The sequence below is a fragment of the Chlorocebus sabaeus genome, chromosome 7, assembly GCF_047675955.1.
Source record: "Chlorocebus sabaeus isolate Y175 chromosome 7, mChlSab1.0.hap1, whole genome shotgun sequence".
Classification (NCBI taxonomy): domain Eukaryota; kingdom Metazoa; phylum Chordata; class Mammalia; order Primates; family Cercopithecidae; genus Chlorocebus; species Chlorocebus sabaeus.
The window spans coordinates 135,097,358-135,116,471 of NC_132910.1; the positions used below are offsets into that span (position 1 = coordinate 135,097,358).

A 19,114-nucleotide genomic window follows, 5' to 3' on the forward strand; every position below is an offset into this window, starting at 1 on the left:
ACCAGCTATTTTTGGTGCTATGATCACTATTAATTATTATGGAGATATCCAATTTAACTCTTTATGTTCAAATCTGGTCAAGCTCCAGCACACAAACTATAAACTCACGCACTACAGTTTCCGATAGTTTGATTCTATTCATGGGATAAACATCCCAATCACCAATGAATTCCAACTGGAAAAAGAGCCAAAATTGCTACCCACTCTAAGTACAGGAATACCTCCGAAGCAAGAATGCATGTCTCCCCTGCAAGCTGCAGAATTGTCTTCGAATATTTTTGGAAGATACCTAACTGCCTCTCACCAGTTTCCGAATGGTAGCCAGAGGTTGGATGGTTGGATTCAGCATCCATCGGATGGTCACTATTTCCCCTCTCTGCCAACCCCTCCCAGGACCACAGTGGTTTCTTTTCTTTTCCTCTCCTTGTTAAAGCATAATATGGTGGTGGGAGCTCAGATTTGGCTTCAAGCCCACCTGAATTGGAGCCTCACCGCTCACAACCTTTAACTTGTCCAAGCCATAGTTTCCTCGTCGCTAAACAGAGATCTTAACAGCAACTGAGCAGAGCTACCGTGAGAAGAAATAGATAAAAGATAGTTTATGTTAGGAGGAAAAGTATGAGGTGAGATTTCCTTGGTCTCCCCTAAGACTTTCTCAAAGAAATTTCAAACAGTAGGGCCTGTGCTCCACCTAACTGCAGTGACTAAGCCAGAGTGTTCCACAAGGAACAAGACAATGTCCAGGGTCCACCTTCTGTAATAGAAGCATATTCTCCACCCTGCACATTGTTGGCCAGATTAATCTCCCCAAATGGCTCCTCACCTTGCAGAAAATCCTTCCATGGTTCCACAATGCCCACTGAATAAAATATAGACTCCTGGCCACCATAATTCATCCCCATCCCAGCTTTCTAACCTCTTATCCCACTGATTCCCTCCACCTTTTTCTTCTAACCTCTTATCCCACTGATTCCTTTCTTCTTCCTTCTCCCCCTCCCCCTCCCCTCCTTCTTCTTTTTGTTCTTTTTCTTTCCTTTTTTTTTTTTTTTTTTTTTTGATAGAGAAGGGAGTCTCCTCATGTTGCCCAGGCTGGTCTCGAACTCCTGGCCACAAGTGATCCTCCCATCTCAGCCTCCCAAAGTGCTGGGATTGCAGGCATGAGCCACTGCACTTAGCCTCCTTCCACCTTCTGATGCAACCAAAGCTTACAGCTCCACGTACTTGGCAACAGGCTTATCTCTGTATAAAGTCCTGTAAGGAGGAATCCCATCTCATTCATCCCAAAACATCAAGTACAGTAGCTTGCACATAATGACATGTAGTAATCACTCACTGATAAGAAAGTGGATGAATTCCTCCTGGGAAAACTCACTGAGGGCAAGGACTGAGGAAGATAAAGCAGATGATATTAACTATATGTTGTGATGGATAAACTTATGAACAAATGATAATCAAGGAAAACAAAATGACTACAAAAAGCATGCAACCGAAAAAACAATTTTACTATTTACATGCCATTTTCCGGGTGAATCCAGCTAAGGATGTTAATACACTTTTGAATTACGTTGGTTCAACTTTTCATTCCAAAAACCTTACCAGCCAACCACATGAAAATCGCTGTGTGCCAAGCATTATCTAAAGCTGTGTGGAGTATGCAAAGATGATGAAGACATGATCTCTGGCCTCAAAGGGCTTACCCTGCAAAGACGAAGGCAGGCACGTCAGCATTAAAGCAAGCTTTCAAGCAAGACGTGGTGTCCTGGAGGTGAGTCGAAGCCCCCGGGATGAGCACACTGGAGCGGGCGGCTGCCCTGCGGCCAGGCACCCACCGCCACTGCTCACACTGATTACGGGCATCTGACACATTCGGTGTGGGTTCCCTCTCTGCATCAGACTCACCCCCACTGGTTCATCCGCCTTACAATAACATGACTCTGCACTTTAAATAGATAAATTTTTTCAAAGGCCTATGGGGGAGTTTTAATATTTTATGTAAAAACCCAGAAGAAAGAGAGGACTCTGGAAGGCTTCCTAGAAGAGGGGGCATCTGAACTGGGCCTGGAAGCCGAGGGATCCTCAGGTGGAAGAGAAGAAAGACATTCCCAACAAAAGGAAGAACAACGACAAGGGCAAATGACTGGGGACGACCGCATGTTTGAGCCATTGGTGATACAAAGAAGCTGCTCCACAGGGAACATGAGAGCCGCGGTGGAGAAAATGCTGGAAGGTTTCCCTGCAAGCTGCTAGTTCACAGTCAGCCATGTGTCCTTGCACCTTAGCAAGGGTCCCTGCCGACTAAGTGGAGGAAATCCCCCAGTCCAGCCAGGGCACACACCCGCTGACGCGCTTTCCTCCTGCTGCCCCGGTCCGCCTTCCCTACCGGGAAACACCAGTGCCTGAGCCCAGAGGCACCAATGTCCTGCAGGCGTCTTTGTGTCTGGACAGGAAATAACAGTTGGAGGACCGAGTCAATCACTGCAACTGAATTCAGCCAACGCGTATGAGGGTACCGTGTCCACGCGAGTCATGTGGCTCAGCCCTCCACAACACATAACCGGTTCAAAACAGGCAGTTACTGACAATAGAGGGGAGACGGTGAAATACTGAAGTAAACCACAGAAATATCTAGGCCTTTGAATAACACCTTCCAATTTATCCCCCCAGGGAAGTGAAGAGTCTGGCAAACATCCAATCAATGCCATCACCGCAGCCGGTCACCCCAGCTGTGAGGGCCTCGGCACCTGATGGTCACACCTCCCCAGCCACTCTGTAGCTGCGTGGGATGAAGAGTGTGAGGTGGTTTGGTTAAAACACGATGCAGGTGGAATAATGCGTCCCAAGTATCCCACATGCTAGCCTCTGCGACCTGTGAACAGACTGTGTTATGTGACAAATGGGAATTAAGGAGGCAGTCGATTTAAAGGTTGTCTGTTGACCTTGACAGAGGTGAATTTTCCTGGATCATCCATGTGGTCACAATGCAGGGAAGAAGCCTCAGTATGGCACGGCCAGCTCCAGGGCTCCCTCCAGTTCCTGAGTCCCGCTGGCTAAGGTTTGCACCTTAGGTGTTCTCCCAGCCCTTCCATGGCCTGGCGTGGCATCACTCGGAGGACCTGGGGACACTCTGGGCGGATAGGAAGACCTGTCTTGTCTTCTGCCCTATGAAGGCATTGTTTCTGGGGGGTCTTGCCATTATCTTTGATTCTCTAACTTGGGTTTCTTACCTGAATTGGAGCCAACTGTCTTTAATTCCTCCTTACTTGAGGATTATAAACTTATCCATAAACACTCTCTTTACAAACCGATTCAAACCAAACAAAAGATAGTACAAAAAATATTTTTGTTCCTATTCATCATTTCCTCTTAGAAACTTATATAAAAGCACCTCAAAGACAGGCCTGGCTATTATCAAAGGCACGACCCAGTCCTTCCCGCAATGGACCACAGACTACAAATGCACACGCCTTAGAGCTGCTCTCCAACACTGCAGGTGCACAGCTGTGACACGCCCTGCTGCTCGCAGTCATTAGCTATCATTTTCTGAAATGCACAGGGGAAAATGTTCCAAATCCTCAATAACCTTCCAAAAGAAAAAAGAAAAAAGCTGGCTGTATCCTCGGAACAAAACCATTTCTTACTGGGAAACAGGAACACATGCCCTGAGTGAGATATTTGCGGCCACCAGGAACTGGCTCTGACACTCCCTCCCTCATCTGTTTGTTCCAGCCACCCTGGAGAGCGGTCCATGCACCAGGAGCGGAAGAAACTGTCAACCCTTCATGTCTTTGCTCTTGCTGTTCTTTCAACCAAAAATGCCCTGTTCACCCACTGGCCGCCAGATGACATCGCCTCCCTCCTTCCGGCCAGTCAGAAGTCGGTGGTGAGGCACGCCCCAGTTTCTCTGGTCAAAGAGATAGCTCTTAGTTCATGATGGGTAACTCCAGTAAATTAAAAAGAATAAAAAGAAGATACAGCTTCTTCCTCTTCTGTCCCTTAGCCTTTGGCTTGCTATGCTTCCATGAAGCCCATCTTTCATTCTTTTCACGACCAGGAATGGTTATTTACCTGCTTGTCTCTCTAACCAAACGATAAGCTCTTTGAAAGCATGGATCTGAAATTTTCAACTTTACATCCTCACAGCACAGGGCTTCACACACAGCTGTTCAAAAATGTCTGCTGAAGGAATGAATTCCTCTGAGGGTTTTATTTAAGATATTTGTTTGCAAAAGAGAGTCTTCAATTTAATTTCATCATTATCATGTTTGTTTTCACAGTACTTAAAACTAATTTTAAGGATTTTTAAAATCTTTGTCCCAAGCCTAAAGAGAACAAAAATTTTTGCAACTCCTCTTACCACTCTGCTTCACAACGCATATATTATGCATCTTCTTCCAATTATTTACAACTCAGTTATAATCCACACATGACCTTGCCGGGCTATATTATTCAATAAAGTTCAACTTTTCCAAAGGATTGAGTAAAATGAAAAATTTCCACAGGACATAAAACTAAACCAACAATGAATTTGCTTCCATACAGTTGTGATATTTCACTGAATTTCTTTATCTACTATAGCTCTTGTAAGAACAAATGAACGGCTTCTCATGCTGTGAATAATTCACAATAAATACACAAATGCTTTTATTCATTTTACTTAACAGATCTGTCGTTATGGCAATTTTTTTTCATCTACTCAGTAATACTATTGAACCATTATTGAATGGATTATATTTAAATTCTTAAGCCCCCAAATGTTATTCTGAGGCTGCTTTTACTAATTTTTATCTTGAAATACCACAGAAGTGAAGAACCCTAAGGCCTTTTTCATGAGTCCCAAGCAGAGAGGTTACCACAAGGGCAGCCGCGACAATAAATTCACTACCATATTCAAGCACTGCTATTTTTCCTCTCACAAGACATTTCTGGATTCAAAATACAACAGAAAAAAAATTATTTACTGCACAGTTCGACAAAACATACTGAGTACTTAACCTGGTCACAATACACTGAGCAGGTTACTTGATTTCTGCAGCTGAAAAAATGAAGGGAAGGGGCTGGCAATCGTTGCTACGGAAACTCCCAATTGCAGCATGGTGCGAGAAGGGAAGGTACTTTCTATCAGATTCTTGCTTACCCATGCGCTCCGATTTACTTCACTCCAGCATAAGTGAATTCCCCACACTGTGCTTCATCAGCTTTACAGCATCTCAAAATTCTAAAACAGAACTTTTTGCCCACATGCTACATATATTGTAATGGGGAGAATCTTAGTTTCTCAGACTTACTAGTGTGTCATTTTCAAAACCACAAAAGGAATGACTCAAACCTACAGCTCAACAACAACAAGAAAATCAAAAATGAAGAAAGCCCTTGAATAGACACTCCTCCTAAGAAGATAGACAAATGGCTAGGAGCGCATGAAAAGGTGCCCAGCATCATTAGTTACTGGGGAATGCAAATCAAAACCTTCATGAGCTACCACTTCATACCTATTAGGGTGACCCTATCCAAAAAAAAAAAAAAAAAGATAATAATAACAAATGTTTGCAATAGGTGTGGAGAAGCTGGAACCTGTGTGCATTGCTGGTGGGGATGCAAAATGGTACAGCTATGGAAAACAATTTGGTGGCTCTTCAAACGGTCAACATAGGATTACCATATGACCCAGCCATTCTACAGAATTGAAATAACTGAAAGCAGGGACTGAAACAGATACTTTTATACCAATGATCACAGCAGCCTTATTCACAATAGCCAAATTAATAAGAACCCCAGTGTCTATCAACAGATGAATGCACGAACACAATGTGGGAATATTACTCAGTCTTAAAGAGGAATGAAGTTCTGATGCGTGCCACAACATGGATGGACCTGGAAAACATTCTGCAAAGCAAAATAAGCCAGACATGAAAAGACAAAGACTGTATGATTCCACTTACATGAGACACCCCAAGCGGTCAAATTCACAGACAGAAAGCAGAATGCTGGCTGCCAGGGGCTGCAGGAAGCAGATTATTGTTTAATGGGTATAGAGATTCTGATCCAGATACCGAAAAAGTTTTGGAAATGGATGGTGGTGATGGTTAGGCAACCTTGTGTATGTCATTAACGTCACCAAATTATACATTTTAAGATGATTATAATGGTAAATCTTGTTGTGTAAATTTTACCACAGTTTAAAAAAGAATGCTTCAACATGCATTTATGACTTCCCTACTTGCTGCCGCTGTTTCCTTCAGTCCTTTTATGGATGATAATTATTCCTTAATTTCAGGCAACTTAAATATTCACTATGGTCAAACACACACACGCACACGCACACACACACACGCAAAGAGAGAAAATGAGGCATTTTCAAAATGAAGTAAGGGCCACTTTTCCCTTCAAGGTGAAAGTAGGACCTACCTAGAAAAAGAGCTACATAAAATCCCTTCTAGATCCATGTGGGGAAGCAAACAAAGGAACTTACAAATATACTCTATTAGGCTGTTATTTTAAATAAGCAACAGTAACTCTAGAGCACTAAGGGGAAGCCGTAAAAAAATCTTTTTATTTTGAAATTATTTCAAATCCACATAAAAATTTCAAAAATAGTGCCAGGAGTTCCTGGATATCTTTCATCAGCTTCCTTCACTTTACCGTGGGGGGCAGGAGTACTGATTCTGCAGCTCTGCTGGTTACAGTGTCTCCCCACAAGGGAAGGGGAAGTAGAGAGGGGAGATAATTATCAGGATTTAACCGCATCAGTTTTCCTTAATGACAAAAGACACCAGACCATAGTTCCACGTTCCGAACTCAATGTGGGAGAATTGTGGAAAACAGAAAGAACAACAAAACAATACATTGTTTTATGCCTATTTTACAGTCTATTAAGAATCTGTTCTTAAAATAAAATAAAATAAAATGTATACACTTGGCAAAAAAATCTGTCACATTAGCACTGTGGCTTCCCCTACAATCTGAAACAACCCCACAGGGCCCATGGAAGAACTCTAAAAGGGATTCACAGATAAGTAAAATCGTTTCTGGAACTGTCATCTTACTTACCTAATTGTGTTTTCTCTATCTGGATAAATTAGGCTCCTCACTCTAAGGAATGCAGACCATCTACCTACCTGGCTACCTCAAATCCAAGAGGATTACTTTTCTTTCGTTTTATATCTCCCTCTACATACAGTTAGCACGGAATAAACACCCACTAAATAAATGACTGAATGGATGAATGATCAAAATAGTCAACTGTTTCAGTTGAGCACTCTCCTCTACCCCATCTCCCAAACTACAACGACTTTCAAGAAAAAAAAAAAAAAATCGTAATGCATTAAAAGCACCTGTAAGTTAAGTAAATCCTCTCCTATAACATTTTCAATTCGCCCTGACTTCACCAATCATCAGGATGACGGCACCCAAAAGTGGAAAGAGCAGGTCATCTACATTCCCTACAGGGGCCTTCCTCGCAGGCTCCCCAAGTTTCCAGCCTCTACAATGGAGAGAAGAAAGAGGAGCAGCAGTCCTGACGCACATCCCCAGGTGTCCAGCCTCTGTCTGCCTTCTAGGGCCTTACCTTCAAAGGTCAGCTAAACAGTGTGTATGAGTTAAGTTTTCCCATATGAACAAAAATCCCAGCATCCCAAGAAAAAGCCAATAAAGATTTACCTTCAGGACTATTATTTTAAAGTGAGATTATGCTTTGCTGTTCTTCTGTCAGTTGCAAATCCCCAAACCTACTAGAATTCACTTAAAACTAATCTACAGTGTTTTCATTGGAAGAAAGCAATCAGGAAAGCTCTAAGCCACTGAGCAGCTGGGAATTTCGTTGCTGAAGGTTTGGTTTAGTCTTTATTTTTCTAGCTGCTGGCCCTGCTAACATGATTCCATGAAGGTCGCATTTAATCTTGCAGAGAAAAGCTACCTAAGCAGTTCTTAGGTAGTCTTCAGTAAAAATAAATTGCCTTGGCTCTCTGGATAAGTCTGTTGCTTCAACCCAACAATTACAGTCAAAGAGAACAAATGAAGGCAACTGTAAAATACTATACTTGATTTCAAAAGAATTTCATGGCGTAGATGTCATAGGCTATGTTTGTTAATAACAAAGTTATTGTTAACAAAGAACCCATGGAAACAGTTGCAGCTTCCAAATGTTTATCTCTGGTTCATCACCAAATATAGCTTATTTATACTTACAAGAAGGTACTAGTATCATCATTGGAACTTAAATATCAAAGGAATGAACTGATAAGATTTTTTAAAGGTCTGGATACAAAGGAGAAAAACCAAACAATTTTTCACCTTCTGGGTGTGGAACCCCTAATACAAAGTGACAAATCCTAATGCAAAGTGACAAATCCTAATGTTTATGTGTTCAATTCATATACCATTAGGTTTCCAGTACAAACTAGATGCCATCCTTCCTGAGCTGGAATTCAGCCTTTCAAGCTAACCTTTGCTTTACAGCTGAAAATCAAATAAACTAATATTTATCTAGGTCTCAAAGGTGTCAAACACTGGTGAGGAATGCAAATAAATCGAACTGGATCCTGGCTCTCAAATAACTTACCACATAGGTGACACAAATGGAAAAATCCAAATAATCAAAGATGTTCTTAACAGTTCAAGAGTCTAGAAAACATTCATCTCATCAAGATGCAGATAGCTAACTACCCTAGGAATGGGACGTATAGTATGCTGCTTCCACAGAAATTCAGAGCATTTCATTGTTTTAGGCTAAAGAGATCAGGTACGGTTTGTGGGGAGAGGCACAAGGAGATTCATACAGTTGTGACCAAAACAACCACTCCAACTCTACTTTCCTTCAGTCCTTTCAGGACTGCACTCAAGCTTTCCCCCTGTATTCTCTTCACACCTTGATTCATTTCCTTATGCTGCACCAACCAAGATGGTAGCCACCAGCCAGATGGGTCTACTGTGCACTTGGAATGTGGCTGGGCTGAATTAAGACGGGCTATGGGTGTAAAGGACACATAGGATTTTAAATACTCAGTATGAAAAAAGAATGTAAAATATCTCATTAATATTTTTACATTAACGACATACTGAAATATTTTAGATAAAATGAGTTAAATGAGAAATATTATTACAATTAATTTTACCTACTTTTTACTTTTCCAAGTGGCTACTAGAAAATTAAAACTATACATGTGGCTCACATTAGATTCGTATTGGACAATGTTGTGTGTGTTATATATGTATACATATGTGTATATATGTACATATGTGTATATGTGTGTATATATGTATACATGTCTGTATATATGTACATATGTGTATATGTGTATATATGTATACATATGTGTATATATGTACATATGTGTATATGTGTATATATGTACATATGTGTATATGTATACATTGTATATATGTACATGTGTGTATATGTACATGTGTGTATGTGTGTATATATGTATACATATGTGTATATATGTACATATGTGTATGTGTGTATATATGTACATGTGTATATGTGTGTATATATGTATACATATGTGTATATATGTACGTATGTGTATATGTGTGTATATGTACATGTGTATGTGTGTATATATGTATACATATGTGTATATATGTACATATGTATATGTGTGTATATATGTACATATGTGTATGTGTATATATATACATATGTGTGTATATGTACATATGTGTATATGTGTGTGCGCATATATATGTGTGTATATGTATTTTGATGGGCTATGCTACGGCATTCAGCTTCTGAACTCGTAATGGTCACGCCCAATCCTACTTCCATAGCAATCTAAAAACATCTCCATGTTCATAAAGAGAGTGAAACTATTCTAATATTTTTTTCAGATAAATATTGGAGATTTGAGGTCTTCAGTTGTGAAAAGTCAGAGGTCACACTCTGATTAAGTTCTACTGTCATTCTCCAACAGAGGTCTTTTAAAGGCAGGTGTGAGGGGAAAATAAAGCTTCCCAGGCTTCTTTCCAGACTCCTCAGAGTTCCTATAAAATGCCTTCACCTCCTAAGATACAGAAATGAATACAATACAAAGGGAAAGAATGTATAGGACATGAAGCTAGGGAATGCATATGATATGAAGATAGGGACCGTTTAGGACATGAAGGTAGGGACTATATAGGACATGAAGATAGAGAAGGTACAGGATATGAAGACAGGGACCATTTAGGACATGATGGTCGGGAATGTATAGGATATGAAGATAGGGAATGTATAGGACATGCAGATGGGGACTATACAGGATATGAAGATGGGGACTGTATAGGACATGCAGATGGGGACTATACAGGATATGAAGATGGGGACTGTTTAGGACATGCAGATGGGGACTATACAGGATATGAAGATGGGGAATGTTTAGGACATGAAGATAGGGAATGTATAGGATATGAAGATGGGGACTGTTTAGGACATGAAGATAAGGAATGTATAGGGTAGGAAGATGGGGACCATAAAGGGTCTGAAGGTAGGAACATATATGACATGAAGGTAAGGAATGTATAGGATAGGGAATGTATGGGATATGAATATAGGAACCATATAGGATATGAAGATAGCGACTGTATAGCATATGAAGACAGGGAATGTATAGAACATGAAGATAGGGACTATATAGGACATGAAGACAGGGAAAGTATAGGATGTGAAGATAGGGAAAGTTCACTCTCACTTCCCCTACAAACATTTTATACTTCACTTACCATGAGAATTAGATCTGTAGCCATTTGTGTACATTAAATGCTCTTTTCCAAAAGGATAATAAAACCTCTAGTCTCCTCAAGAGGACCAAATAGTTTCAGCCTGGACTGGTTCCCAAGGTGCTAGGAAGACCTATCTCCCTAGGCATGTGTGTTTCAAAAGGAATGAAAAACAGACCTTGGAGACATCCCCAGGTTGTAAGTGTCTCACATTCTAAAAGGTCAGGATAAGACCCCTGGAACCTTTTCATCCCATGTCAGGGGAGCTAAGGTGTTGTTTGTTTGTTTTTCCTTTTCCTTTTTCTTTTTTTGCTCTCTCTCTCCTTTTGGGACGGGAGAGGGACAGCTGCTCTGTCCCTGTCAACAGAGTGTAGCCCACATGTACATTCCATCAGTTTTCAGTGTCACCTAAGGGTCCAGGTTTAGAGGCCTGACACAGCAGTGTCACTGAGACTGTTGCCCCAGTTGTAAATATCAACAAGGCACTCTCTTCTCCTACCCAGGTGTTCTGTGTTTCTGCAGTATTCATATGTATAAAGAATGTTAACTGTAAAGTGAGATCATATCTCAAGCCCTTCACAGTTACTGACAAAACATTATGTCCCAACTTCACCAGAAAGTCACCCATCTAAGTGTCTCCAAGTAGCCACAGCTGTCTGAGGACAAGGGCTTCCAACAGCCCCGCTAGGAAAGCCCTGGCTCTAGAGCCTGGTCCACACGTGGAGGCAGAAAGGCTCGAGAATGGCCCCGTCCCCGCACAGCCTCCTCCTCAGCAGCACCCAGTGTGTTCTTCCTAACCTATCGTGGACCAGAGGTCAGGGCAGAGATGCCCTATGAGCACTGTCTTGAGAATATTTTTCTGGTTAAAAGGGTAATTGGTAATTGTGCTTGCTGTTTTAAATTTGGAAAATACAAAAATGTTTCAAGGAGGGAAAAAAAGCTAAACACTCACAATTCCACCATCAAAAAGGTATGTTTCCTTCCAGGTTTTTTTAAATACACCAATATACACATACGTTTTTAAAATAAAATTAGAGGCACAATTTCACATTCTTTTTTCCCCACCCAACCAACATAGATCATAAATATTTTCCCGTCACTAAATGCTGCTCAAAAACACAAGCTTTGTAAGTTACCTATACTCTGTCTGGATGTGCCGTAATTTGTTCAAATGTGTCCCTACTGTTGGATATTTAAGTTGTTTCCAAGTTTTTATATAACAGAAGCTAATTCAATAAACATCCTTGTACATAAATCTTTGTTCCCATCTCTGGTTACTTCACATAAGTAGGTTCCAAGAAGCAGAATTACTGGAACAGAGAGCTTAATATTTTTAAGACTTTAAGTATATAGCACCAAGGTAAATTCCAGAAAGTTTATTTCAATGTAGAATCCCGACTACAGTCACTGTGGAGTACCGAGTGCCCTACTCAGTGACCCACACTACCCAGTTACGGAATTCACAGTTCAGTTTTAACTTGTCCCATCTGTTCTTTAGGAAAACACATTATCAGCCCATTCTATGTCCCTGATTCCATATTTAACTCCCACAATCGGAATGGCACAATTACATTGATTTATCATTACAAACTACAAATATGAATGCATTAAATTATTACATGTGCCCTGAAAATATGTACATCTATTATGCATTCTTTCAAGAATTTAAAAATAAAATAAAAACAGTACCAAGGAAGATAGGTATGGGGGGAGAAGGGCCTAAGAGAGCCATTACAGTATTTCCGTGGATGCCTCCAAAGGCAACTTTAGATTGAGTTTGGGGCCTCACATAGTGAGTATCAATTTCCCCATTCCCAAACAATGCATCAACACCGGCACAGTTATACATTCTGAGATGTGCACCATTAAGCAATTTTGTCATTGTGTGAACATCACAGAGCGTACTTACACAAACCTAGATGGTCTAACCTCCTACACACCCAGGCTTATGGTATGGCCTATGGCTTCCAGGCTGCAAACATGTACTGCAGGTTACTGTACTGAGGCCTGTAGGCAACTGTAGCCCAATGGCAAGTATTTGTGTATCTAAACATAGAAAAAGGTAGAGTAGAAGTCTGATATTATAACCTTATGGGGCCATAGTCATGCATGTGGTCCACTGTTGACCTAAATGTCATGATGCAGCAACATAACTGTACCCCTACGGTGACTTCAACCATGTCACCAAGCGACAGCTACTCACAACTTCATGTTTCCTTGTAGAATAATGTCAGCAGCTGCCTAGCAGTTTTCCCATCAGCCTTTATCATCCCCAGGATAAAAGTCAGCAGTGGACGGTCCTCCAGTCTTTTGACTGGTCCTTGGGTTATTACTAATTACCTAACCAACTTCAACTCACCCCTCCGACCTCTAACACTCTTTCCGTGACATTTGTGCAGAAAATCTCCCTGCCTGATTCTCTCTTCACTCTCTCCCATTCAAGAATCCAGGAGGCACTAGTCACCCGTTTCCTTTTCATCACCCCATCCCCCAACTCTCACTTTCCAACAGCCTCCCATTCCTATCACCCAACACACCCATCATATCTAGGTGTTAAGACGCTCTCTTATCACCACTGTAATTTTTCTCATCTTCTCCAATAGATCTAGGATAAAAAGGACAAAAGAACTCTTTCAAAAATAACAAGGTAGATATTACTTGAAATAAAGCAATTTGTATGCAGTTCCTCCTCATCTGAAAGGTCAATCTCATGAAATGGGAAAATCGGTAGGATTGTAAGGTTAGGGGGCCAGGACAGCGTATTCTATCTACAGAGTACTTCTTTGGATCTTCCCAAAATCTGACATTCATAAGAACAATTAAAACGTACGCTCCATAAGAACAAATTAAAATGTATGCTCATCTCTCCTTTGATGGCATTAGGTGTGCGAGTATCAAATGCCTTCAGCAGATAGCAACAGAGTGTTAAGTATGCCCAAACGAAATTATTTATGAAAATTACACAGAAAGTAGTTAATTCTCAAAAAGTCTTCATTTAATGAAAACAGGACAGGCTTTTATCACACAAAATCCTAAATTAAGGTATTTTGCTGAACTAGTCTTGCCTCTGGGATAAAAATACTTAGAATCCATAATCAGAAAGAACCACACACACCTGCTTCTCATCCGCAGACATTCTCTGACAACTCTGCTCTTTCTTGCTTATCAGAAGGGAACACTAAACTGATAAAGGAGTTATAAACCAAAACAGAAGCAAAACCAAACCAAACACCTAATTATCCATGGCCTTCCTGGACAAAGAGGCAAATACATAAAATAAAATAAAGTCCTTCTTGCCTCTTCAAAATGGAAAATTCAGCTGGGCGTGGTGGCTCATACCTGTAATCCCAGTACTTTGGGAGGCCGAGGCAGACAGATGACCTGAGGTCAAGAGTTCGAGACCAGACTGGTCAACATGGCGAAACCCTGTCTCTACTAAAAATACAAAATTAGCTGGGCATGGTGGCAGGCACCTGTAATCCCAGCTACTCAGGAGGCTGAGGCAGGAGAATCAGTATAACCTAGGAAGCAGAGGTTGCAGTGAGCCGAGATCACACCACTGCACTCCAGCCCAGGAGACAAGATCAAGACTCTGTCTCAAAAAAGAAAAAAAAAGGAAAATTCAATGTATCACAAACTTAACATGAGTCCCATTTCTGTAGGGCAAGCAAGGTTGAGTGCGCAGAGCCAACACAGTGACCACAGGCCCCTGTCCAAAGAGCTCTTTAAAATGTGGAAAGAGGTTTCATCTGAGCCGAGGAAGAGATCAACTATTTGGCCCTGGGAAGAGATCCTTGATTCAGTGGCTTTCCATTTTTGCTCTGGCCACACACCTGAGGGAGACTAGGGAACAGGGATCCAATGGTGAATAAGAGGCTCGCTATTCAGGGCAGGAAGGGGAAGGAGGGGAAAGGGGGCTATAGATAATCTCAAATCTAAAGGGTCCTGTGTAATTTCTAAAAGTCCCCTCCCCAGGCGATTTTCATTACACACATAGGTTGTCTCCTAAGGAAGACAGAACTATCCAGCCACGTTTTACAGAGTGAAAACTTCCAGAGGGGGAGGTGATTGGATTACTAAAAGGCCACTCTAGGCATCTGAGTTCATGCACCTTCCACCACAGAGCCTTGTACACTGCTGGCTGTCAACAAATATTTAATAAACATTTGAAATAACAACACAATGTCTGCATTTAAGAAAACCATTGCATGTGTTACTACGTTTAACAAAATCAATTATTCATTTAAAATAATTGCTTGGGGTCCCTGGATCCCCAAGCAGACCTCAAGTTACTGATGGATGGCCCCAGCTAGTCTCAGTGCCTCAGAAAGCCTCACGGGATGGTGAGTTTCTCTACACAGAGCTGGCCAGCCTGTCCAACACACCACGGGTCTCTACATTTGGCTAAACAAGATCAACTAGATTTGATGATACCCGTTTTCTCAAGGCAATCAGGAGTTCTGACTGGAAGTCATATGTGTTTCGGAGGAATAAAAATGGACACAAGGGCCAGGTGCAGTGGCTCACGCCTATAATCCCAGCACTTTGGGATGCTGAGGAGGGAGGATCATTTGAGGCCAAGGGTTTGAGACCAGTCTGGGCAACATAGCAAGACCCCATCTCTACACAAAAATGTATGTCAGGCTTTGTGGTGGCACATGCCTGTTGTCCCAGCTACTCAGGAGACTGAGGCAGGAGGATCACTTGTGCCCAGAAGTTTGAACCTGCAGTGAGCTATGATCGAGCCACTGCACTCCAGCCTGGTCGACAGAGTGACACTTTGACTCTAATAAAAGGAAAAGGATACATGAAGTCTTCTTACATAAACACAATTTGTTTCAGAGACAGTTTGTCATAAGATGGAGCTTCTGAGGGGAAACATTATTTTTAGGGGATCTTTGAAGGTCAATGCCAAGACTTCAGGCCTGCTGCTTGCTCTGAATCCAAAGAGCCCCAGATGGAGTCCCAGGGACAAAGGGGACCTGTGAGCTGGGTTTCCTGCTTGAGTGTTTTCCTTGGTACTCTATAAAAAATACTGGCTTCATGTTCAAATCTGGACCCTATATGTTATTCATCATTCTTTGTTCTTTGGTGATAAAGTTTGATGGAACCTCCTCACCCACTTTTCCATCAGTCACTCCTGCCACCAGAGCCACTCCTCAATTCAGCACACTATGCATTAAGCTGGCACCGTGCACCGACCACTGATTACACTCAGGCCAAACACAGGGGGCCAACGGGGCAGGCAGAGACAGAAGGTCCTGACCTCCTATGCCTGTGCAGAAAGGAACATCGTGTCCCATACAGATGAAAAGAAGAACTAATTTTTACTAATAATAACTGACATTTCACCACAGTTTCATTTATTTGCATATATTATGTATTTTAACATAGGTTATAAATATATACTATCAGTTATATTTACTTTCATGTATGTTGTCACATATACAGAGTTGGGCACACAGTAAGCATTCAATAAATGCACATGAGCCAAGATGGTAAAGCAGGCCGGTGCGGTGGCTTATGCCTGTAATCCCAGCACTTCAGGAGGCTGAAGTGGGCAGATCACCTGAGGTCAGGAGTTCGAGACAAGCCTGGCCAGCATGCTGAAACCCTGTCTCTACTAAAAATACAAAAATTAGCCAGGCACGGTAGCACACGCCTGTAATCCCAACTACTCAGGAAGCTGAGGCACAGGAATTGCTTGAACCTGGAAGCAGAGTTCTGCAGTGAGCTGAAATTGTGCCACTGCACTCTAGTCTGGGCGACAGAGCAAGACGCTGTCTCAAAAAAAAAAAAAAAGATGGTAAAAGCAAAATACTAAAATCAGCCCAGTGCACACCTGCAATGGCAGATAATGAAGAAGCTGACACGAGAGTGAAGAAGATTCAGACTAAAGCACAGAGAGGCTTGGGAAGATTTTCTTATCTGATAGAAAGAGGGAAAATACATTGGTCCAATCACTATTATTTCCATATCATTTGGTCTCCATGGATACCACCTAACTTTCCTTCTGAAAGGAAGAAATTCACTGACAATATCGGGTTTCACTGTTAAATATTTTTTGATACTTTACATAAAACAGTTATTCCATGTTTAATCTTTTATCATTATTTATAGACGCTCAGAAGTAAAATCCCTCCTTGCTGGAAATTCCATGAGAAAGACAGTGTCTAATCCAGTCATGATTATCTGGCCCTTTTACATTAAGAATAATCTGATAGAATTTTGAAAGTTAATGCCTTACACATTTGTAGACTGCCATAATTTATGCAATGTGCTTTCATATACAGTATCTCAATTGTTCATGAAAGCAACACTATGGGACATAGTTAAGAATTATTATTACCCTCCTTACAGCTAACCCCAAAAGGTAATAACTGTATGTATTTTTTGTTGTTAATGGTCAGCTCACTAACCAGAACACAACCGAGCGTAAAGATACTGTCTCTCTCGCTGTCAGTTGAGTACACAGAGGCTAGCACTGTGTCTGGCTTTTAATAGATGTGCTAAGGATATTTATTGAGTGTCTACCTAAATTATCTTGTCTGCGTTAAGCCCTTTTTGGTATAAGGTAGATAAGGGAACTATAACCCAGATACTCAATTTAGATAGAGTATAGTGGTTTTTCACTATCCAAAGCATATTATGTGAAAATGCTCTAAACAGAGTTTTGTATGAGATGAGGTTAAGAATAAAAACATAACATCGTTGGTAACATGAGAAAATTGATGCACATCAAATGTGGAGTTTCCAAAGTTTCTATTTTTCCAGTAAGTTTAAACATCTTTCGCTCTGGTACGCTATTTGCCTAATAAAGTGTTTCAGAAAGTGGGATAAAGGTGGGACCATTGTTCATAAGGCTGTCAGAACTTCATGGCACACATGTGTTTGCCATAATTTGCTTCCAGTTTGACTACAAATCCTTGCTTTTGATTATGATGACATTTTTACAGGTAAGTAAATCTGAAATAACTGGAACTTTCTCTAACAAAAAAATGACAACTCACTGAGAATGAAATATGTAAATGTTTAATTTTAACAAGCAGTTACAAATCGTAACAGACAAGAACTCTTGGATCTAAGAGACCAAAATGTAATTTCTTACACAACAAAGTTACAAGTTATAATCGTTCACTAATTACAGTGAAATTCCGGACTTTGACACATCAATCAATAGATGTTCCAACGTTCCCCCTAGAGATCCCAGTTCAAGTCTTAAATATTCCATCTGCTGAAGTTTCCTCAGAAAAGGCTCCTTTTCCCAGGGTTTTTTAGGTTTCTATTTTTGCCCCTTCTCCCCCTAAAAGAATAAACGAAAGTTGGGGAAATCAGAGAATCCTGAATCTTCGTGCGCGGTGAAGTTAAACAGTCACCCTCTGGGCCTGGTGGGGATAACTGCATCTGCCTGGCATCAAGGCTATCCACCTCCTGGTCTAACCCCAGACCCCCTTGTGCACCTGCCCTTAAGCACCAAAAACTGAACTCCTCCAAGAGAACCCACAGTAGATAGGAAAACTAGTAACTGACTGCAGGCTTGACAGCAGTCTCGGTGATTCCTGAAAATCCACAACAAGAAATCTAACGATCCTCCATCCCTCCTGGCCATTCATCAAAAGCAGACGAGTCACAGCCATAGGGAGGCCGGTGGCTGAAGACGAAATGCCAGCACCACTTTTCCTCATTTAGAACTGAGTTTTCTCCTTCCATAACCAAGGACAAGGAGCAACCGGAGGGAGGTGGTTGAAGAGGGAGGGGGCGGGTAATATGTCCCCAAGTTTCAGACAGTAGCGGGTTAGAAACGAGCGAAAGCCACCTCGCTCTTCTGAGCTACCTCGGCTGCCAGTCCCCGGGATCACATCCGCAGCCGATCGCCAAGGGTCCGGCCTACACAGACTGACCCGGGCGTTTCACCTGGTGCCCGACCACGGCCCTGGCGCCCGGCCCAGGCTGCCAGCCTCCTTCCCCTCCCCCGCTTCTTAGGGAACAAGGAGGAGACGGTGGCAAACGCACCCAGACCGGGGGCCAAGGGGAGACGCCGGCGCGTGCTGGGAGGGGCATGAGTTACACCCGCGACCCTTGGAACTTGGAACGGCTTCCCCAGCCCTGGCGGGCGCTGGCCCCCAGACGGTGCCACTGGGAGCAGGCGGGCGCCGCGATTGGCCGCCGCCGGCTTCACTCGGTGGGCGAGCCCTACCGGCGAGGCGGAAAGGAAGTGGCGGCCGCCGCGGCTTTGCACCAACCATGTTCGGCCAGCGGGCGAATGTCACCCGGCGCCCGGAGCCGGGTCGGAGGGCACGGGGCGGGCACTCGCGTCCCCACCCCGCCGCGGCCCGCGCCCCGGGACCCCGAGAGGACGCCGGCCCCCACGGCGCCGCTCGGTCCCCGGAGGCTCCCCGCCCCCACCTCGCCCGCTCCG

General features: G+C 42.4%; 1 protein-coding gene across 5 annotated transcripts in view; it reads right to left on the reverse strand.

Moving 5' to 3' along the window:
* Positions 1–19,114, reverse strand: part of IRF2 (interferon regulatory factor 2) — an 86,555-nt gene that overhangs the window by 66,165 nt on the left and 1,276 nt on the right. The gene's annotated exons all lie outside the window — the stretch shown is intronic.